We start from the raw sequence: 23,440 nt of genomic DNA, 5'->3' as shown, positions 1-23,440 counted from the left end.
ACCTTTATAGTGCAATTAATGTATTGTTTATTGTTGTGTTGTGTAGTGTCTTTGCTGGCATGCATCCCCAATTTTTTCGGTTTGTTTGCCCCACCAAGATTTACATGCTAAAATCGCAACTGGTGTTTTACATTTTTATGGAATAGTGGTGTGTGGGGTTAGTTGGTGATGCCATTTTTTTCTTTCTGCCGTCCTTTTAATACAAAATGTAACCATCACACACTTCCGCACAGTAGGTGGCGGCATGCACAAATAAATGTGGGAACGCCATTATACCAAAGAAGAAGACGAAACTCCGCCCGTCTTCTCTTTCAGTTCTTAAAAACTGAAACACCCCTATCAGTTGCCATTTTACTTTGGACAAGGCTTGACTAGATTTGTACCCGTCAAAGCAATATTTGATGAGGAGGCGTGAGTGCAGTTCCCTTTAGTATTTTGTAAAGAAAGTGTGTCCTTGTTCAAATTTGATCGGAGTTATCGGCCCAAGGGAGCAGCGGTTTGCACAAGAAGGTAACGTTGCACAAACTATTATATGGGGGAAAGGATAGCAAGCCGTGATAGCATAGGTGTTTAAAAAGCTAACGTTCGCTGGCTTTAACGAACGTTACCAGCCGGTTTGTCAATACGGCATTATGTTCTCTTGTCCTCGAGTCAGGAATGTAATGCTTTTGGGGGGGTCTGGCCTCAAACGTAACGGCTTTCTAGCTAGCTAACTTTAGCTACGTCGACTCGTGTTTCAAATGCCCTGCCTCTTCTCTGGCCAGCGGAACAATGCTACTAACCGGCTATCCACTTTGTTTGTAGCTAATGTTGATGACTTTCTTCCGCTGTTGGGAGTACCGACTAGCTAACTACTCAAATAATCGAATGAGCACAGGAGCATCTACTTATCTAACTAATGTGACTCAATTCAAGTATGTTTACTCAATATATCACAAAAAAATTTTATAGGCTAGTGCGTAGTGGCAAGGCCGGCTCTACACTTTTTTTTGATGCCCCTAATGTAACTAGCCGAGGTGGAACAAAACACAAGCATGATTTTTAACTTGTCTCCCATTTCATGAAATGGTTGGTTGTGTAAAAATATTTTAGTGAAAAAGTGGTTAAATTAATAGGTATTTTGACACACACACACACAACCTAAACACAGTGCAGAATAATTCCAGGACACAATCTTCTGATTTTGGTAGCAGGTTAGAGTAGCATTTTCTCTAACCGTTTAATAACCTTAACCTCAGTCTCCTAACATGCTACGTCCATTTTCATAACCTGCTGCGAAAAGGTCACTTTGGGTAGTTATCAACGTGGCGTAAAGTGTTTCCCGAATAATGCCTAGCTGGAGGGGGGGGACAACTCGTGTAGCCTAGGCAGTCGATAGTGGCCGCTAGATCTGCACTATTGTCTTGGCTTGAAGTGCATTCCCGGTAATACACGTGTGCCATGGGCGGCTCATACATAAAGCATTCCCGTCCAGGCTGCAAAGGCCTGGCGTTTATGGTGAGCCGCTAGGGAGGACTGAAAAATATGTACTGTCATAGTACTACAAATTCAGTGTAGTTTCTCTTCAATAAAACCCTATTTTCCACCAGCATTTTCAGACAATGTAGGAAGGTGCCTTAGACCACTGCATCTGAGTGCTTGAAGCATCACTACAGGCACCCTGGTTTGAAACCAGGCTGTATCACAACCAGCCATGATTAGGAGTCCCACCAGTGTTGTCCGGGTTTGGCCAGTGTAGGCCGTCATTATAAATAATAAGTTGTTCTTAACTAGGTAAATGAAAATCAGGCACGGGTGTAGGACAGCCTAAGTTGTCTGATAATGGTGATGGATTTAAAAAAATTAGGACCTGCAAATGAAACTGTTTTTTCCTGTCTCCCTACATAAGAGATGAGAGGGTGTTTCAGACATTATGCACTGTAGCTGTATTTTTGCTCTTTCGTGATGGCATCATTGGTTTTACTCTCCCATCTTCAATTGAGCTTGCGATCTGATCAAAAAATGAATTGAGTCATGTTTTGTAGTAATTGTGGCCTTTGTGTTTCGCCGATGGCACGATCACGCAAGTTGATGTCATTCAGTAGAGCTATGGGACTTGTCTCAACAGGGTTCCTATCTGCCAGGACATTGCAGGATATCTAGGTTGATGCATTTTGCCTGGCTTTGTAAAGACTTCACCACCAACATCCCTGGATGTTAACCTTTCTGGAGCAGGCGTTCCACTAGCGACCCACCTCGACAACAGCTGGTGAAATTGCAGAGTGCCACATTCAAAATAGAGAAATAGTCATAATATACATTCATAAAAAATAAGTGTTATACATCGGTTTAAAGATTAGTTAGTTAATCCAGCCACTTTGTCAGATTTCAAAAGGGCGTTACGGCGAAAGCATACCATGCGATTATCTGAGGACAGCACCCCGCATAAAAAAGCATACAAACATTTTACAGCCAAGTATAGGAATTCCAAAAGTCAGAAATGGCAATAAAATGAATTGCTTACCTTTGAAGGTCTTCATATGATTGCAGTCACAAGAGTCCCAGCTGCACAATTTTTGTTCGATAAAGTCCCTCTTTTTATCCCGAAAACTCAGTTTTGTTCATAATCCACTGGCTCAAAAGCGGTCAGAACATGCAGATGAGTGCATCCTAATAGTACCTGTAAAATTTGTCTATGTCAAATGATGTTTATAATTAATCCTCAGGTTATCAATTGAATCCTACAGACGAAGAACCATATGTGACAATTTTTCCATTTTAAGATAATCAGTTATTTTTATATTATTAATTGTGTGTACCACATTAGGTGTTTTATGGTTGACAAATAATTCACCATACCCATATCTTCCAACAATTGATATATTTTTTTATTTCAAAAAATAAAAAAATTTTTATTGCCGTTTTAAGTTTTAGAATGTGGAATAACAGTAGATCTCCAGTGATTTCAGTTTGTGGAAGAACAGTATATGTGACATTTTGCATGACTCTTGTAAGATGTCCTTTTTTAACACCTGATATGATATTTTAAGTACTTTCAAGTACAGATGCCCTTCATGTAAATAACTTAAATGCAATATGTAGTTAATTAATTTGTATGGAGGTTCATTTAAAGGTGGTCTATCACCTTTAGCACTGACTTTTCTCAAAAGTTGAGTCATGGAATCTTAGTCTCATTTAAAATGAAGTCCTCAATGTGAACATACCATAGAATAACTACAAAAATAGAATACAATTAAATTAATGAAATCAAAACAAGCACAACTTGTAAATATCAAATATGGATCAATGTGATGTGCCAATATGCAGGTCCCTAAGGTCAATATTACAAAACGTTCAGAAAACCACTTCAATATGCAGCTTGCCACCTCAATGGACCCTCGGTGTGCAATCCCTTCTTTTCCAAGTTCCTGGATGCAAAAGTTAAAATTTGACAGCTGCCGCTGGTAGACATTGGAGTGGGTCAGATTAGGGGTGTACATCACCCCCTGTAGATCCACAGAAATGACGTGGCAGTCAGCATTGGCTTTAGCCCACTCAGTGTCACTTTGAAGCTGTGTAGGCCTTTTCGGCTTTTCGATGGTGCAACTCACTTTCAACTGCAATCTTCCTCTTCAGATGTTGCTGCTGACATCTTAGTGAAGAATGTGTCACATTTGCCACAGGTGTCACTCCTGGGTTGGCCGAAATTGAGACTGCTGTTTGAAAATGTCCCTATAAACCCAGAATTTTGCAGATGATGTGGTATTTTTCTCTTTGTAGAGTCGGTACATTCGCAACAAATTCAGATCAGGGCTGAGGTATTCTGTGTACATCCCCCTTCATCCGAGAGTAGTGTTTCTGGGTTCTTGGGAAAGATAGAATATGCTCCTTGATGCCCTCTTTCACTGTAGCATGTATCCGATGTGGCCTGTAAGGAGACAACAAGGTGTTGTTTAGCTTGTATTCAATGGTCTAGGGACCTGCCTTAGAGTGCAACTGTGTCGCTATAACCAGGGTACAAATCCCGGTCACGCCATTGCCGTTTGTGGCTGCGGGGGGGGAGGGGTCCTGTAGGGCGTTGAGAATAAGGCCGGTGCTGTCCGGTGGGAGTGGGAAGGTAATCGGCACTCAGTCCTCAATGCTCAGGTGGTAGTTGGACAGCTTAGTTACCATCATTTTGTTTAAAAGTAAACATTTTTATATTTTTGTTTCAGAATTCGCTATTCATCCATTCGATACTCTATGTTAATGTTTAGAAGATTGTTTAGTGCACTGCTATAGTGAAATAATCCAGGCTGGAATCCATAGCGCATTACCTATTGCTATGCTTCCCTCTTCCATCTTCTAAAGGAGACCTAGCCTCAGTAGCCTGATCTGGAGACCCTGCAACCTCACCTGCCTCAGCTAACTTTTCCTGAATAACCTGACTAAAACAATTAATTTCAATTAGCAGGTTATTAAAAACTAGTACAGAGAATACAATATGTTTATAATTGATATTCATATAGACATTAATTCATATTTTCACTTGCCTGAAGACGGCTGTTGGTTAGCTGGTACACAGACATGAAAGTGACCTTGCACACATTCAATCACTGGCCTGCTTGCTGTACATGGTATTTGAAGGTTTGTTTGTCGTTTGTTCTCCTTTGTAATCCTCAGGTTTACGTCTCCGTTCCACCTCATGCTGCAATAAAAATTGACAATGATGAATTCAGAATGTAATATACTGTAGCACATTCAGGATATTGCTTGATCAGGACCTCCATCTTTCACACACTCCCAATCTATACACATAATGAGTTTGTATTGCACCATTGTGTAACAGCACTTTGAGTTAACGTTAATGTACGTATCATTACTGTCAAAGTTAAACTATGCAAGTGTTCAATATAAATATTATAATAATAGGCGTTTTGTCTTATTTCTAACCAGTTCTAAGCCGGAGAGAATCAACGCTTGTTGTTTCTCGTATGGGACAGTGTAGGAACTTGCGCTCATCAGTCAACTTTCCACAATCCTTTCTGCACGTCATGGAACACACTCTTCCCTGCAGGATACAGTGTAACTAGCTAGCTATGTTTCTTCTATAATCTAGCAATAACATTTGTAACGATAATGTATGAGTTAGTAGCCAACGAACTTTAGCTAATATGTTTTCTCTATAGTTACAAATTTTACAACCCAGAACATACATCTTAGTTACTGTACTCTATAGCTAGCTAGCTTGATTGTTTGATATACGGTTCTTCCACATACCTCTTTTGGACAGCTTTTCCCATTTTTTTTTCTTGACCCTTTGTATAGGGTTTTCCCGCACCCCGTAAGATCTTCCTTTGCCTGTCTTTCCATTCTTTTAGTTTTGTTTTACGTTTCTTTCCCACATTTCTGCGATTTTCATCAGCAACAGAAAGGTTGTGCGCTTGACCGTCCATTCTGAGTGGTGCACATAGGCTCTCGTGGAATAACCGTTTATCTTTAAATTTAAAATGATTGTTAATTAGCGCGTAGAAAGCTTGTGAAACCGGTTCACTATAGAAAAAGGGTGTCCAATAATGATTTTTCATGTATCTCTTTTTTATTTTTTATTTGTCACATATATGGTTATTCGTCTGTAGGATTCAATTGTCTAAATAATTGATAATATTTCAACCTGACAATGGTGTATTCAATAGAAAGGAAAAATGACGAAGGGCGCGCACTCGGTCACGCGTGCAAACCAGCACTGCATGATTCTACAGTCCAATGACAAAGGTCTCATTCTTCATTTTTCAGAACTAGACATTGTTTCAGGCTTAAGTCTGACGTCTAGTGGAAGCCATAGGACCTGCAATCTGGGTCCTAACCCATTAGATACACTAGGCATTCAATTGAAACTATCCACATAACAAAATCCCACTTCCTGGATGGATTTTACTCATGTTTTTGCCTGCCATTTCAGTTCTGTTATACTCAGACATTATTTTAACAGTTTTGGAAACTTTTGAGTTGTCTATCCAAATCTACCAATTATATGCATATGCAGCTTCTAGGCCTGAGTAACCGGCAGTTTACTTTGGGCACGCTCCTCATCCAGACGTCGAAATAGTGCCCTCAAGCCATAAGATGTTAAGTGTGACACATCTGCTTGGCTTTCCCATTCACTACAAAATATGATGGTGAGGAAGCCCAGTGGGAGAATATGGCACAAGATTTATTTTGGCTGATGTTCTGCAAATGTGTTGATCAATGAAACATTTGATCTCAATACAGTTTTCTGTTCTGAAAACTACTGTCTTTTATGAACAGGAGACTAAGTTTTGTCACTACTTGCCAAGGTTTCCAAAATGTAATTGTTTAGGAGTGCATGGGTGAATTGCTTCATTGCACACTTCAGAGTAGGGGGTCCCTAACAGAATGTGAGAAAGCGCAAATAGGATCTCGCTAGCTCTTGCTTGGCTCTGCTCCCTCCTTGCTTGTTCTGCCCACTATGACTAATTGTTTCCCTTTGGAAACAACAGGCAGTGGTTTTTACCTTGGGTTAGTTATAAACAGCTTTGACGTGAGCCATACTTCCCTGTTCCCGTCCTCTTAAGACATTATTTTCAAAATGGGGATTGACTAAGTTTGCAGGTTCACGGGAGCTATGTTACTGTCCAGTCTATTCGCAACTGCTAAATAATTAGCTACACTGGGTGTGTCGGATTCCTCTTTCCAAGAAGAACTGAACAACAATATATTATTTTACATAGGGACCTACAGCCCTATTTATTTGAGCCGGAATACACTGAAGAGGACTTGAGCTGGTGAGGAAAAAGAATTGCGAGACCAGTAAGCAGCAGCGACAGCCTGGACCAGGGTGTGATGCAAATGCGAGCTCTGTACCGCTTCGAGCTCCGTACCGCTTCGCCATGCGCCTCACAAATTTGTTAACAAGGCAGAGGGCTCTGTATATTTCAGCATAGACATAATTGGTTGACGGTAGGTGGGGGTGATACATCCTGTAGGAGACACTCACTTGACAACGGCTCTGCACTGCTCCGTCAAGCGCAAAAAGTATGAATGAATGCCCTGACTTCTGAGGCCATATCACTGTAAATGCTGCATGGCCAATGCAAATGTCAGATTGACCTTGCGCCCAATATCCAGCAACTGTGCACAGCCATTAGAGGAGTGGGACAACATTCCACAGGCCACAATCAACAGCCTGATCAACGAAGGAGATGTCACGCTGCATTAGGCAAAAATGGTCACACCAGATACGGACTGGTTTTCTGATCCACACTCTTACCAACTGATCCATATCTGTATTCCCAGTTGTGAAATCCACAGATTAGGATTTCAATTTACTTTTATTTTTTTATGAACCGCAACTCAGTAAAATCTTATTGTTTCATGTTTATTTTGGTTCAGTGTACATTACACAAGCGGACTGTTTGACCATCAATTTGGGGTTATTACACATCCTTTTTACCACATTGGTGACGTTAGAATAAATGTTTAGTCAACACCATCAATTGCTTAACTAGAGGTCGATTGTTGGAGGACCAAAAAAGGCGATACCGATTTTAATCAGCCAATTTAATAAATACATTTAAAAAAAAAATATATATATATATATATATATATATAACAATAACAATAATTGTTTTTAAATAAAATGATTACAACAATACTTAATTGAAGTTTTTGTAACTTAAAATAATACATCAATAGTCAATTTGGCCTCAAATAAATAATGAAACGTATTCAATTTTGGTTTAAATAATGCAAAAGCAGTGTTGGAGGAGAAAGTAAAAGTGCAATATGTGCCATGTAAGAAAGCTAACATTTAAGTTCCTTGCTCAGAACATTAGAACATATGAAAGCTGGTGGTTCCTTTTAACATGAGTCTTCCAATATTCCCAGGTTGGAGTTATTATAGGAATTATAGGACGATTTCTCTCTATAACATTTGTATTTCATATACCTTTGACTATTGGATGTTCAGTGTAACGGTATAGCTTCCGCCCCTCTCCTCGCCGCTACCTGGGCTCGAATCGGGAACACATCTACAACAGCCACCATCTAAGCAGCGTTACCCATGCAGATTAAGGGAATAACTACAAGTCTCAGAGCGAGTGACGTTTGAAACGCTATTAGCGCGCACCCCACTAACTAGCTAGTCATTTCACATCGGTTACACCAGCCGGATCTCGGGAGTTGATGGGCTTGAAGTCAAAAACAGCGCAATGCTTGAAGCACAGCAAAGGGCTGCTGGCAAAACGCACGAAAGTGCTGTTTGAATGAATGCTTACGAGCCTGCTGGTGTCTACTGTTAAGTTTTGTTTTAGGTATCCCAATATTTCTGTTATTACGGGGCTATCACTCAGTCAAGAGTGCGCAGGAAGTCTAGTGGTTGATGGACCTAGCCTGTAGTGCAGTGGTTCTTACCTGGGTTCGATCGAACCCCAGGGGTTCGGTGAGTCAGTCTCGGGTTCGGCGGAGGTCAAGACACACATCCGACTCATATGATTCGTGATGACACGCCCGCTTGGCCATCATTGGCTGCAGGTGATCACGCTACATCGCTTGGCCTATCTGTGCTGCAGGGGATTTGGTGCGCTCAGTAGTCGACTTGTGACTGTCGTGATGGTACGTCTTGTGATTTCTTTCTTAATATTTTAATCCCTTCATACTTACTATGTCGAGCAAAAAAAGAAAGTGGTCGGACGAATATGTACAATATGGATTCACATGTATAACGGAACGTGATGGGAGTCAGCGTCCTAACTGCATGATTTGCAATGCCAAGTTGAGCAATTCTAGTCTAGCACCGGCAAAACTAAGAACACTTCCTTAAGCTGCATGGAGATGGAAAATACAAGAACACAACGCTCGCTGAATTCAAGGTGAAGAGAGACAGATTCGATGAAAAGGCTACTCTACCTGTTCTCGGCTTTGTACCCATCAACAAACCGATCCTCACAGCATCGTACGAAGTTGCTTTCCTGATCGCAAAGCAGGGAAAACCACACAGCATTGATGAAACGCTCATAAAACCAGCTGTGTTGAAGATGGCGAATATCATGCTGGGAAAAGAGGCTGAAGTTAAATTATCCCAAATTCCTCTTTCAAATGACACCATCAGCGACAGAATAGAGGACGTGAGCAAAGACATCTTGGCTCAAGTAGTTGTAGATCTGATTTCAAGCCTGGCAAATTTCAGCCTTCAACTCGACGAGAACACAGACGTTTCCAATCTAAGCCAGTTTGCTGTATTCGTGCGCTATGTGAAAGACGACGTGACAAAGGAAGATTTTTTTTATTTTGTAAGCCTCTTACAACAACAACTAAGGCAGCCGATGTGAAAACTTGTGGATGACTTCAAAGACAACAATCTTTCGTGGGATATGGTTTCTGCAGTTTGTTCGGATGGAGCTCCAGTCATGCTGGGAAGAAAGTCTGGTTTTGGTGCGTTAGTTAGCATTTGGTGCGCAAATTAGCATTTGTTAATTCCCACAAAGTTTCCACCTCTGAATATTCCCCAAAATGTGAGACCCTAGTTATTGCCATGCTGAAAGGTGAATTTGTCTCCCAGTTTCTGTTGGAAAGCAGGCTGAGCCAGGTTTTGCTCTAGGATTTTGCCTGTGCTTAGCGCTATTCAGATTTATTTTTATCCAATGACGAGCATTCCCATAACATGATGCAGCCACGACCATGGAAGTTGTGAAGTGGTACTCAGTGACATGCTTGGGGCAAATCCAACACAACACTTTGTATTCAGGACTTCTAGTTCATTTCTTGCAGTTTTACTTTAGTGCCATATTGCAAACAGGGTGCATGTTTTGGAATGTCTTTATTCTGTAAAGGCTTCCTTTCCATCTGTTCATTTAGGTTAGTTGATCCATCCTATGTGTCCCCCCCCCCCCCCCCCCGATCACAGCCATTAAACTACATATATTACACACACAGTAGGGCAAAAGTATTTAGTCAGCCACCAATTGTGCAAGTTCTCCCACTTAGATGAGAGGCCTGTAATTTTCATCATAGGTACACTTCAACTATGACAGACAAAATGAGAGAAAAAAAAATCAGAAATCACATTGTATGATTTTTAATGAATTTATTAGCAAATTATGGTGGAAAATAAACTTTTGTTATTGACCAAATACTTATCTCAATACTTTGTTATATACCCTTTGTTGGCAATGAGAGCGGTCAAATGTTTTCTGTAAGTCTTCACAAGGTTTTCACACACTGTTGCTGGTATTTTGGCCCATTCCTCCATGCAAATCTCCTCTAGAGCAGTGATGTTTTGGGGCTGTTGCTGGGCAACACGGACTTTCAACTCCCTCCAAAGATTTTCTATGGGGTTGAGATCTGGAGACTGGCTAGGCCACTCCAGGACCTTGAAATGCTTCTTACGAAGCCACTCCTTCGTTGCCCAGGCAGTGTGTTTGGGATCATTGTCATGCTGAAAGACCCAGCCACGTTGCATCTTCAATGCCCTTGCTGATGGAAGGAGGTTTCACTCAAAATCTCACGATACATGGCCACATTCATTCTTTCCTTTACACGGATCAGTCGTCCTGGTCCCTTTGCAGAAAAACAGCCCCAAAGCATGATGTTTACACCCCCATGCTTCACAGTAGGTATGGTGTTCTTTGCATGCAACTCAGCATTCTTTGTCCTCCAAACACGACGAGTTGAGTTTTTTACCAAAAAGTTATTTTGTCATATGGTCAGATGAAACAATCTTCTGGATCATCCAAATGCTATCTAGCAAACTTCAGACTGGCCTGGACATGTACTGGCTTAAGCAGGGGGACACGTCTGGCACTGCAGGATTTGAGTCCCTGGCGGCGTAGTGTTACTGATGGTAAACTTTGTTACTTTGGTCCCAGCTCTCTGCAGGTCATTCACTAGGTCCCCCTGCGTGGTTCTGGGATTTTTGCTCACCGTTCTTGTGATAATTTTGACCCCACGGGGTGAGATCTTGCGTGGAGCCCCAGATCGAGGGAGATTATCAGTGGTTCTATGTCTTCCATTTCCTAATAATTACTCCCACAGTTGATTTCTTCAAACCAAGCTGCTTACCTATTGCAGATTCAGTCTTCCCAGCCTGGTGCAGGTCTACAATTTTGTTTCTGGTGTCCTTTGACAGCTCTTTGGTCTTGGCCATAGTGGAGTTTGGAGTGTGACTGTTTGAGGTTGTGGACAGGTGTCTTTTATACTGATAACGAGTGGAGGACAGAGGTTAAAGAAGATGTTTCAGGTCTGTGAGAGCCAGAAATCTTGTTTGTAGGTGACCAAATACTTATTTTCCACCATAATTTGCAAATAAATTCATTAAAAATCAGTGATTTCTGGATTTTTTTTTCTCATTGTCTGTCATAGTTGAAGTGTACCTATGATAAATTACAGGCCTCATATTTTTAAGTGGGAGAATTTGCACAATTGGTGGCTGACTAAATACTTTTTTTGCCCCACTGTGTGGTGTGTGTGTGTGTATTTATGTATTTATTTTTAAGAGTTACCATTGTCCTCATGGTGAAATCCCTGAGCAGTTTCCTTTCTCTCCGGCAACTGGGTTTGGAAGGACTCCTGATTCGTTATAGTGACTGGGTCTATTGATACACCATCCAAAGTGTAATTAATAACTGCCATTTGCAAGGCATTGGACAACCTCCCTGGTCTTTGTGGCAAAAATCTGTTTTGAAACTCACTGCTCTGAGGGACTTAAAAAATATATTGTGTGTGGGCTACCGAGCTGAGATAGTCAATGTGACTTAAGCACAATTTTACTCCTGAACTTATTTAGGCTTCCCATAACCAAGGGCTTGAATACTTATTGACTCAAGATATTTCAGCTTTTTATTAACTTGTAGAAAAACATAATTCCACTTTGACATGGGGTATTGTATGTAGGCCAGTGATGACAAATATAAATTTAATCCACTTTAAATGATTTGGTCTGTAACAACAAATCTAGAAAGTCGATCAGTGCGAATACTTTCTGAAGCCACTGTACATCCACTGGTATGTCCAATTAATTAAAAAAATTGCATTGCAAAATAATGCTTTCTTCTCGTCAATTTGGTCAGCAAGTTTTATTTTTTGGCTTCATGTTTTTATTGGCCAAAATCCGGTAGTTGCCGGGATAACGTAAACACTGCTATTAATAACATACTGTAGGACTGAGCCGAACTTTCCCAATCCACACCACTTGTCAGTCGGTATGGCTCAGTATTGAACAGGTTGTCATGTATATCCCTCATCTTGGAGCGCTATCCTCCTATAGGTTTTCCACTTCATCCCTTTTAACTAACCTACTTGTACACATTCCGTTATAGAACAACCCTCTGTATAAAACCATCTTTCGGACCAAATGATGTTTAACATGTCATCCCCTCTGTGACAAATATCCTAATAACAATGCCTCCATTAGGGGTGTGTGCGATTTTCCCCGATTTAAAAAAAAATATATATGTATATGTATATGTATATATATATATATATGAGATTTTAAAAAATCTCCATACCATCCTTTTTGCATCCTGGGATTTACGGTATTCCATTGTTTAATTGCTATATTGTCATTACTTTGCCACCATGGCCTATTTATTTCCTTAACCTACCTCATTTGCACTCACTGTATATAGACTTTTTGTTTTATTTTGTTCTACTGTATTGACTGTTTTGTTTATTCCATGTGTAACTCTTATGTGTCAAAATGCTACGCTTTATCTTGGGGCGGCAGGGTAGCCTAGTGGTTAGAGCGTTGGACTAGTAACCGAAAGGTTGCAAGTTCGAATCCCCGAGCTGACATGGTACAAATCTGTCGTTCTGCCCCTGAACAGGCAGTTGAAAATAAGAATTTGTTCTTAACTGACTTGCCTAGTAAAATAAAAAAAATCTTGGCCAGGTCGCAAATGAACTTTCTCTCAACTAGTTTAAATAAAGGTGAAATTTAAAAAAATAATGCTCAAGGGGGTGCTAAAAAAAGCCAAATACCATTGCGCCTATTATCAGAATGCTAATAAAATTAGCACAATGTTGAATTTCCATGGAGGCTGTTAGCATGTCTTTGTGCTCGCTAGCTAAATATGCTATCTACCTGTTACCTGTGTGTTGTGGGAGCTACTGTATTGTTGAGCTTGTACATTTTACAAGCGAATGTGAAGGAGATTTAAAAATGAATGTTTATGCATGCTTGTCTGAAGGAAGAACAGTACTGGCTCTGAAGCTGCATGTGTACACGGTGTCTGGAGTCGCAACGGCCCTGCCTGCTCTGCTTGGCGCAGAACTCAAGAGTGGCAGGTGTACAGAACTCATCCAAAGGGCTTTGACTTCTCAAACACGGCAGAACGCTTACAAAATATGATTCCCAGTCACCTTATTAATTAAAAAAGTCAGATAGTGGTCGCATTAACTCGCTAGTTGAAGCATAATTTTTTTTATGCATGAAAAAAGTGCATCAGGAACCCAAAGCTCTATTGAGATTGAATTAAAAGAATGTCAGCCAAGTTTAATTTAACCATTTTCTCCCACTTCTTGCCACTGGACTTCAGCTCATCACCACATTTGGTGGTGATTGGAAGTTCTAAACGGATGCTTCAGATTTGTACTCCCCTTGACGTGTCTGGGTTTCCCCTTTTTGTCTGTGGTACTTTGAATCAAATGTTAGCCTACATAATCAGCAACCTGAAATGTCCCATAAAGTTTTTGAATGTCAATGATTTACAGAAGTTTTAGTACGAAGTCACTGCACATTTTCTAATTGATTTTTTTTATTACTTTTCTTTCCCACAGGGCTCATCTCGGACGTGAGTATTGCCAATGCTAACAGATGGTATATGCCATGAATTGTAAGGAAGCTGCAGAGAAGGTTGTCTTGTCATGGTCGCGATTTACCTCAGCTGGCCAAACTACTCTACTGGAGACCCTGAAGGCATTCAGTCCTATGTCAGATGACCTTTTTGACAGTGAAAAGGAATTGGCCACTTTTATTGAGGGACTCAAAGATGAAGGTCACAAGCCTACTGTACTTAAAAGTAAGGATGTCTATGGTTACAGGTCTTGTACTTCAGTACTCAGGCCTTTAGTAAAGATGCAGAGTACTCTGGACATTGCTACCTCAAAGGTTAAAAAGACTGGCAAAAAGAAGAGTCGAAAACCCTTGGACAAGAACACTGAAATCAACTATGCTTTGTTAAGTGCAGCAGCGAAAGTCGTCCTGAAGAATCAACCCAAGATTCTTTTGACAAATCTGTCAAAGGAGTCTCTCAAACAGACGGTCCTCTCAAAACCACCGGACTTGGCTGTTGGCCCTGTCCAAATGCAGTCATACATAAGACTGACAAACATAATTGGACCTTCTACAGGCCACACAGCAAGACTGCAGTTCCACACAGGTGTGGTCAGAAGAGGTAACGGTACCCAACTCTCATCGGCCACCATCTCTAACAGGGACACAAGCACTGCATTTGGAAGGTACCGGAAACTCAGAAAAATCAGTCACTTTGAGGAGAGTGAACTTTGTGCCTTGCCCAGTCAATATCATTGGAGTCCCTGTTCATGCCATGCTGCACAACGACCGGTTTTTGAAGGAATGCAACAGAATGCCTTGCTGGAGGGACCAGAAAATGAGAAGGACTGATGAGGCTGAGGACAAACTCTGTGAAGAGGCCCAGAAATGGGGTCTGGCTGGTCAAAGAGCAGGAAGACCTCTGACTGAGCCAGAGCAACTGGAGGTTCGAGGTGAAGGTTGACTCAATCATAGACAAGGTGAGGTAAGCCCAGAAGATCCTTCGAGGTCACCAGTCAGAGATTCGACCACTTATTGCCTACCCAATGTGAACGGCCGTCAAGAGTCTTAGTCCTTTTGTCCTCCATGTACATGTTTAAACAGTTTCAGTTACATCTCAAATCGAGACGGTGCTTTGTTTTGGCTGTGCTCAGTTTGGGAGGATTGGGATTGTTTGGGATACTTTTCTGAGATTGGGAAAAAATAATATTTATGTTTAATATATGTTTACATAAGAGGATGCTGGTGTATTACCTAAACGTCCAAAAATCGGGTTTGTTTTGTCTAACACTGCACATAGTATAGGCCACCCCTTGACTGATAAGGGAAGGAATGGATAAGTGGTGAGTTGAACCTACAGTGTGTATGTATATATATATATATTTTTTTTTTCTTCTTTTGAACCATTATGAAATGTAATTTTCTTCTGTTTTATAAATGATACACACATCTTTGACAATGAAGTCATGTATAACTATGCAGCATTCACTTGCTAGAATATTACAGCTATTTTATATACATTTCTAGTCATGTCATTACTGTATTTTGGATAATTGGGTCCATTCAAATGGTGTGATTTTTATTTTCATGTGTTATGAAGGTAGTTTTCTTTTGGGATGTGATAAGTTAAGAGCTCCTATACATCTGTTAAAGGATATGGAACAGGGCAAACAACAACCACAGCGTAGCCTATTCACAACCAATACTGCCCTATCAAGCAAAAAAGGCAGTAACTGGTCAAATTAGCTGTTTTATTTTTTTTCTTCGTGAAATACATGTGGACAAGTATCCTGCCTCTTGTGTTTTGGAGAAAGTGAGGGTCATGTTAGCAGTTACTGTGAAACAAGGTAAATAAAAGCCATCTTTCTCAGTTCTACACTATGAGCAGTTAGTGCCTTTTTTGCTTTGTAGGGCAGAATAGTAATCTTATTTCTCCTAATTAAAAAATAAAAAGCTACCTTTTTTTTATTTGTATTTGCATAGACATTAAAAAACATTTGGTTTCCTGCCAATTACGCGTGCCAGCACTCGATAAACTTGTGGAGTAGTACTCGATGCGTAGCACTGCAAACAGTGCAGCATTTTAGAGCTATCCTATGGAGAGAGAAAAAATTGCAACAATGTTCTGACACTAGCGCAGTAATCAAATTACATGTCACAATGTTTTGGTTAATTTACAGATGTCGATAGTGATGACAGGGTGATTTGCATAATATAGACTTTGCTGAAATGTGTTGATCATAACAGCTGTAATATAACAGTAATTTTGTAATAAAATATGAGACGCTGGGATGAATTGATCAGGGGTATGTTCATTCAACAAATAACCCGTTTGCTGTCCAAATCAATGCCCATACGTCCAAAAGGCTACTGACTGGGAGTGTAGTCATAAGGTCTGAATGCTAACTGCCACAATCTCATATTAGAAAACATGCCATGGTCTCTGCATATAAAACTTCTAACGCCTATTATTCAAGCCATTATTGAGGGTACAGAACAGCACACGAATAAGGCAGCAAGAGAGAGGGAAGTTAGCAGCCCATGGTGAATAGGTGCAATAGACCACCAGGTGAATAGGTGCATGCATTTTCCACCTCTCTAAACCCTGCTGACAACAAATGTTCCCACAACTTCAGAGCAAGTTCCCTTAAGAGTCTACCGTTTTCATAGGAATGTTCCAGTGAAGTGCAAGGACTGTTTCCAAGAGACCATTCCGTTAATGTCAAACACAATTTACCCAGAACGTGGTTACCATGTTCACTGAATATTCAATGTTCTAGATACGTTTTCTAAGGGTTGGGAGAATATTCCAATGTCCCACCAAACATACACAGAACATGGCAAACTCTAAAATATGAATGTTCTAGACACGTTTCATTGTAACGTTGCCAGAACATTTGTGTCAGTTGTCCGGAAGTCTCCTGATGATCCCAAAGAAACATTCTCCAAAACATTTGTTTCATCATTACACGTCACCCCATGTTACTGTGGCCGAGCCCATCAAGATTCTGATATTTGAACCACCGATCACGGCATTCCTATCGTCCTGCTACACCACCATGTCTGTCAATTGTGTTAATCTGACTGTTCTCTGATTTGATTACTTATTTTAGGGATTTTTGTGTAGTTGTCTAATGTTGGTGGGGCATCTGACCCTGTTTTTAATGTTGTTTTTCTTGAGTATTTTTAACAGAGCTGAGAGTTACTTAAGTGCATTCACCCTATTATTTACACCTAGACTGTTTCACATGTACACAAGTGCTGAGGGTTTGGGTTTGCTTGTGGACAGGGCCTTACTATACTGGCCCAATAAGCACATGTCCTAGGGATATCCCTTATTGGAGAGTGGTTAGTGTGTTTGTCATTGGTGCTGGTGGCATGGGTTCGAGACCCACACTACTCTCTCATTCTTAGCAATATATGTTAATGTAATTATTTGACCTTACTGATCTAATTAAAATCAGTTTCTCATTGAAAGATGTGAATCTGTAGGATTACCTCTTGAGCACATATCAGTATTTATTAATTCTATATAGCTGAGCATCTCTCCAATGTTTTCTTGAAATGCACTTTGAAGTAAATTTCAGCTCGGACTCAGGGATGGCTAACCCAGGAGATCCCTTCAATCTCCATAGAGTTAGGTAAATCTGCTTTTAGTTTTTTTTGCACCTCGTGATCTCAAAGTTTTCATAAAGTTTGGATTTGGTGCCTCCAGCGCACCGCTGTCACTCAATCCAAGTGTCTGGGTTTTTGCTCCTTCCTTGTACTTGATGTATTAAGGTCTCTAATTAGTAAGGAACTAATTAGAGACCCACACCTGGTTGTCTAGTGCTTAATTGAAAGGAAAAACCTGCAGACACTAAAGCCTCCATGGATTAAAATATGCCTATTAGCAAACGCTTTAATCCAAAGCGATTTAGTCTTGCGTGAATATATTTTGCATACAGGTGGTCCTGGGAATCAAACCCTCTCCTGGCATTGCAAGTGCAATGGTGTACCAATTGAGCTACAGAGGACTATGAGTTTGACACCCCTGCTCTAGGGCAATTCAGGTGGATGTTAGAGGGACTTTTTACTGAATGTTTGTTTTATATGGATGTGCTTTGCTTTTTGTGTTTTATTTGTGTGTGTGTGTGTGTGTGTGTACAGTGTATTCGGGAAGTATTCAGACCCTTTAACTTTTTCCACATTTTGTTAATTTTCAGACTTATTCTAAAATGGATTAGTGTTTTTCCTCAATCTACACGGTACCCCATAATGACAGCCAAAAAGTAATTTTTTTGTGTGCACATTTATAAAAAATGTGACATTTACATAAGTACTCGGTTCTTTGTTAACGCACCTTTTTGGGAAGTGATTACAGCCTCAAGTCGTCTTGGGTATGACGCTGCAAGCTTGTTACACCTCAATTTGGTGAGTTTTCCCATTTTTCTAATCAGATCCTCAAGCTCTGTCAGGTTGGAAGGGAAGCGTCGCTACACAGCTATTTTCAGGTCTCCAGATATATATGATTGGTTTCAAGTCCGGGCTCTGGCTGGACCACTTGAGGACATTGAGACCTGTCCCAAAGCCAATCCTGCGTTGTCTTGGCTGTGTGCTTAGGGTCGTTGTCCTGTTGGAAGGTGAACCTTCGCCCCAGGCTGAGGTCTTGAGCGCTCTGGAGCAGGTTTTAATCAAGGATATCTCTGTATTCTCTATTAATCTTTCCCTCAATCTCCCAGTCCCTGCCGCTTAAAAACATCTCCACAGCATGATGCTGCCACCACCATGCTTCACCATGGGGATGGTGCCATGTTTCTTCCAGAAGTGACGCTTAGCATTCAGGCCAAAGAGTTTCATCAGACCAGAAAATATTGTTTCTAGTGGTCCGAGAGTCCTTTACGTGCCTTTTGGCAAACTCCAAGTGGGCTTTCATGTGCTTTTTACTGAGTGGCTTCCGTCTGACCACTCTACCGTAAAGGCCTGATTGGTGGAGTGCTGCAGAGATTGTTGTCCTTCTGGAAGGTTCTATCTCCACAGAGGTGTTCTGTCAGAGTGACCATTGGGTTCTTAGTCACCTCCCTGACCAAGGCCCTTGTCCCCGATTGCTCAGTTTGGCCGGGCAGCCAGCACTAGGAGGAATCTTGGTGGTTCCAAACTTATTCCATATGAGAATGATGGAGGCCACTGTTCTTGGAGACCTTCAATGCTGCAGAAATGTTTTGGTACCCTTCCCCAGATCTGTGCCTCGACACAATCCTGTCTCGGAGCTCTACGGACAATTCCTTTGATCTCATGGCTTGGTTTTTGCTCTGACATGCACTGTCAACTGTGGGACCTTACAGAGACAGGTGTGCCTTTCCAAATCATGTCCAATCAATTGAATTTACCACAAGGGCTTCCTGAGTGGCACAGTGGTCTACGGCACTGCATCGCAGTGCTAGAGGCGTCACTAGAGATCTGCGTTCGATCCCGGGCTGTGTTGCAGCCGGCTGCAACCAGGAAACCCATGATGCGGCGCACAATTGGCTCAGCTCCGTCCAGTTTAGGGGAGGGTTTGGCCGGCTGGGATGTCCTTGTCCCATCGCACTAGCGACTTCTTGTGGCAGCCGGACGCATGCACGCTGACTTCGGTCACCGGCTGTACGGTGTTTCTTCCGACACATTGGTGCAGCTGGCTTCTGGGTTAAGCGAGCATGTGTCGAGAAGCAGTGCGGCTTGGCGCAGTTTCGGACGCATGGCTCTCGACCTTCGCCTCTCTCGAGTCCCATTGCTGCAACTTCTTTACGGACAAGACTGTAACTATCAATTTGGATATCACAAAATTGGGGAGAAAAGGGGTGAAGTACCAACAGTCAAAAGAAATTATATATAAATGCATTTACCAACAGGTGGACTCCAATCAAGTTGTCGAAACATCTCGAGTATGATCAATGGAAACATGATGCACCTGAGCTCAATTTCAAATCTCATAGCAAATGGTCTGAATAGTTATGTAAATGAGGTATTTCTGTTTTTAATTTTTAATACATTTGCAAACATTTCTAAAAACCAGTTTTTTCGCTTTGTCATTATGGGGTATTGTGTGTAGATTGAGGGGGGTTTAAAAAAAAATCCTGTTTCTAGAATAAAGCTGTAACAAAATGTGGGAAAATACTTTACGAATGCGCTGTACATCTATCTCTATAGTATAATTGTTTATTGATATTTGACAGGTCATTGTAAATAAGAATTTGTTCTTAATTGTTTTACCTGTATAAATAAAGGTGAAATAAATGTAAACTCAAACTTTTTATGATAGTGATTCAGGATTAACATTAAAACAGGCTGAAATACCCCACCAACATTAGACCACTATACAGAAAGCCCTAAAATTGTGTCATCAACGAGAGTGCAGAGCAAACTTCAAACAGGATGCACACCCCACGGAGCACACGGTAAGATCAGTGACATTTTTTTTTTGCTGTTTTGATGTTAAGGTTATAAAATTGTCATAAATAATGCATTGTGACGTAAATGTGCATACTATGTACTGATGCATAAAAATAAAGTTTCCCATATTAGGTTTCAATTTTGTAATTGTCTTCTTTTTTTTTGTTATCTCGCTTTACCAACCATAGCTAGCTGAAGTAAGACTGCATGGAGTAGCTAAAGTGGGGCTGTCTTTTTTTAATTTTTTTAATTTAACCTTTTAAGGCAAGTCAATTAAGAACAATTTCTTATTTACAATGACAGGCTACACTGGTCAAACCCTAACGACGCTGGGCCAATGGTGCGCTACCCTTTGGGAATCAAATCACGGCCAGTTGTGATGCAGTCCAGGATCGAACCAGGGTCTGTAGTGACGCCTCTAGCACTGAGATGCAGTGCTTTGGACCGCTGCGCCACAAAACTGACGCTTGTCCAACTTTGGGGCAAGACAGACTGGGTTGGCTTAGATTTTTGACAACATGTTAACTTTTGTCTCCAATGTTTATTGAAAACATACATTTGCACAATGAGAACTTGTCTCTTAAATACATCATTACAGTTGTTGGTTAGCTGGCTAGTGAATTTGAGCCATATTTACATGCAATAAGTCAAAATGACATGGTATCGAAAACAAGATGAAATGAGTCACGATTCCCTACATGGCATTTTCTTTGTCATTGTTGCTAGCTATCTGGCCATCCAGAATCACAACAACTGACTCCTGCCCCATTGCAGCGTACACTTAGTTTTCGTGAAGTTGTCAGCTAACCCATCTATATATTGTAGGGTGATTTCAGAAAAAGTGGGACACTGCATTTCCGTCTTCTGTAACCGCTATCTAACATTAACACATATTGCTGAAATACTCAAGATAATATAATAAAGTGTGAATTGAATTGTCATTGGTGTACAATTAGGACTATAATAATTGAGAATCACACTACATATCGTATCTTAAGGTACCTGGCACGGCTGTTCCAGTCAACCAAACGCTAACTGAAAATATGGTTTTGGCGCAGTGTACACAAGTGGAAGTGTCATGCCTGCTATTAACATTTTCCCTCTTTGTGTGATTAGGAAACATCTTGAGGATTTCAGAAATGTATCATGTTGGTCTAATATGTTGGATAGTCAAAATCTAATTTTATTCACTAAGGTGTAGACTTTACAGTGAAATGCTTGCTCACAAGCCCTTAACCAACAATGCAGTTTTAAGAGAAATACCCAAAAAATGAAATTAAAGTAAAATAAATTAAAGAGCAGCAGTAAATAGCGAGGGGCTACAAGTACAGAGTCAATGTGCTTGGGCACCGGTTAGTCAAGGTAATATGTACAGTCGTAGCTAAAAGTTTTGAGAATGAGACAAATATTAATTTACACAAAGTTTGATGCTTCAGTGTCTTTAGATATTTTTGTCAGATGTTACTATGGAATACTGAAGTATAGCATAAGTGTTGATGGCTTTTATTGACAATTACATGAAGTTGATGCAAAGAGTCAATATTTGTAGTGTTGACCCTTCTTTTTCTAGACCTCTGCAATCCACCCTGGCATCCTGAATGATGGCAGCCCATTTTTGCATAATCAATGCTTGGAGTTTGTCAGAATTTGTGGGTGTTCTTTGTCCACCCGCCTCTTGAGGATTGACTACAAGTTCTCAATGGGATTAGGGTCTGGAGAGTTTCCTGGCCATGGACCCAAAATATAGATGTTTTGTTCCCCTTATGGCAAGGTGCTCCATCATGCTGGAAAAGGTATTGTTCGTCACCAAACTGTTCCTGGATGGTTCAGAGAAGTTGCTCTCGGTGGATGTGTTGGTACCATTCTTTATTCATGGCTGTGTTCTTAGGCAAAATTGTGAGTGAGCCCACTCCCTTGGCTGAGAAGCAACCCCACACATGAATGGTCTCAGGATGCTTACTGTTGGCATGACACAGGACTGATGGTAGCGCTCACCTTGTCTTCACCTGGAAAAGCTTTTTTCTGGGTGCTCCAAACAATCAGAAAGGGGTTTCATCAGAGAAAATAACTTTACCCCAGTCCTCAGCAGTCCAATCCCTGTACCTTTTGCAGAATATCAGTCTGTCCCTGATGTTTTTCCTGGAGAGAAGTGGCTTCTTTGCTGCCCTTCTTGACACCAGGCCATCCTCCAAAAGTATTCGCTTCACTGTGCGTGCAGATGCACTCACACCTGCCTGCTGCCATTCCTCCAGCTCAATCAACTTCAGGAGACGGTTCGGGTGCTTGCTGGACTTTCTTTGGCGCCCTGAAGCCTTCTTCACAACAATTGAACCCCTCTCCTTGAAGTTCTTGATGATCCGATAAATGCTTGATTTAGGTGCAATCTTACTGGCAGCAATATCCTTGCCTGTAAAGCCCTTTTTGTGCAAAGCAATGATGACGGCAAGTGTTTCCTTGCAGGTAACCATGGTTGACAGAGGAAGAACAATGATTCTAAGCACCACCCTCCGTTTCAAGTTTCCAGTCTGTTATTCGAATTCAATCAGCATGACAGAGTGATCTCCAGCCTTGTCCTCATCAACACTCACATCTGTGTTAACGAGAGAATCACTGACATGATGTCAGCTGGTCCTTTTGTGGCAGGGCTGAAATGCAGTGGAATGTTTTTGGGGGATTCAGTTCTTTTGCATGGCAAAGAGGGACTTTGCAATTAATTGCAATTCATCTGATCACATAACATTCTGGAGTATATGCAAATTGCCATCATACAAACTGAGGCAGCAGACTTTGTGAAAATTAATATTTGTGTCATTCTCAAAACTTTTGGCAACTCTACCTACTGTACTGTAGGTAGAGTTATCAAAGTGACTGTTCATAGATAATAACAGAGAGTAGCAGCAGCATAAAAGATGGGGGAGCAATGCATACAGTCTGGTTAGCCATTTGATTAGATGTTTCAGAAGTCTTATGGCTTGAGGGTAGAAGCTGTTTAGAAGACTAGACTTGGCACTCCGGTACTGTTTTCTGTGCAGTAGCAGAGAGAACAGTCTATGACCAGTGTGGCTGGAGTCTTTGACATTTTTTAGGGCCTTCCTCTGACACCGGCTGGTATAGAGGTCCTGGATGGATAGAGGCCGTACGCATTACCCTCTGTAGTCCCGGTTGGAGGTCGAGCAGTTGCCATACCAGGCAGTGATGCAACCTGTCAGGATGCTTTCGATGGTGCAGCTGCAGAACCTTTTGAGGATCTGAGGCCCCACGCAAAATCTTTTCAGTCTCTTG

At 41.1% G+C, this 23,440-nt stretch overlaps 1 pseudogene; it reads left to right on the top strand.

The window, feature by feature from the left end:
* Positions 1-367: 367 nt before the first annotated feature.
* Positions 368-20,291, top strand: LOC139416241 (uncharacterized; annotated as a pseudogene).
* The last annotated feature ends 3,149 nt before the right edge of the window (positions 20,292-23,440 follow it).

Source organism: Oncorhynchus clarkii, chromosome 9, assembly GCF_045791955.1.
Source record: "Oncorhynchus clarkii lewisi isolate Uvic-CL-2024 chromosome 9, UVic_Ocla_1.0, whole genome shotgun sequence".
In the NCBI taxonomy this organism is placed as follows: Eukaryota; Metazoa; Chordata; class Actinopteri; order Salmoniformes; family Salmonidae; genus Oncorhynchus; species Oncorhynchus clarkii.
The sequence above is the reverse complement of the archived record's forward strand: the minus strand, read 5'-3'. Positions and strand labels throughout refer to the sequence as shown.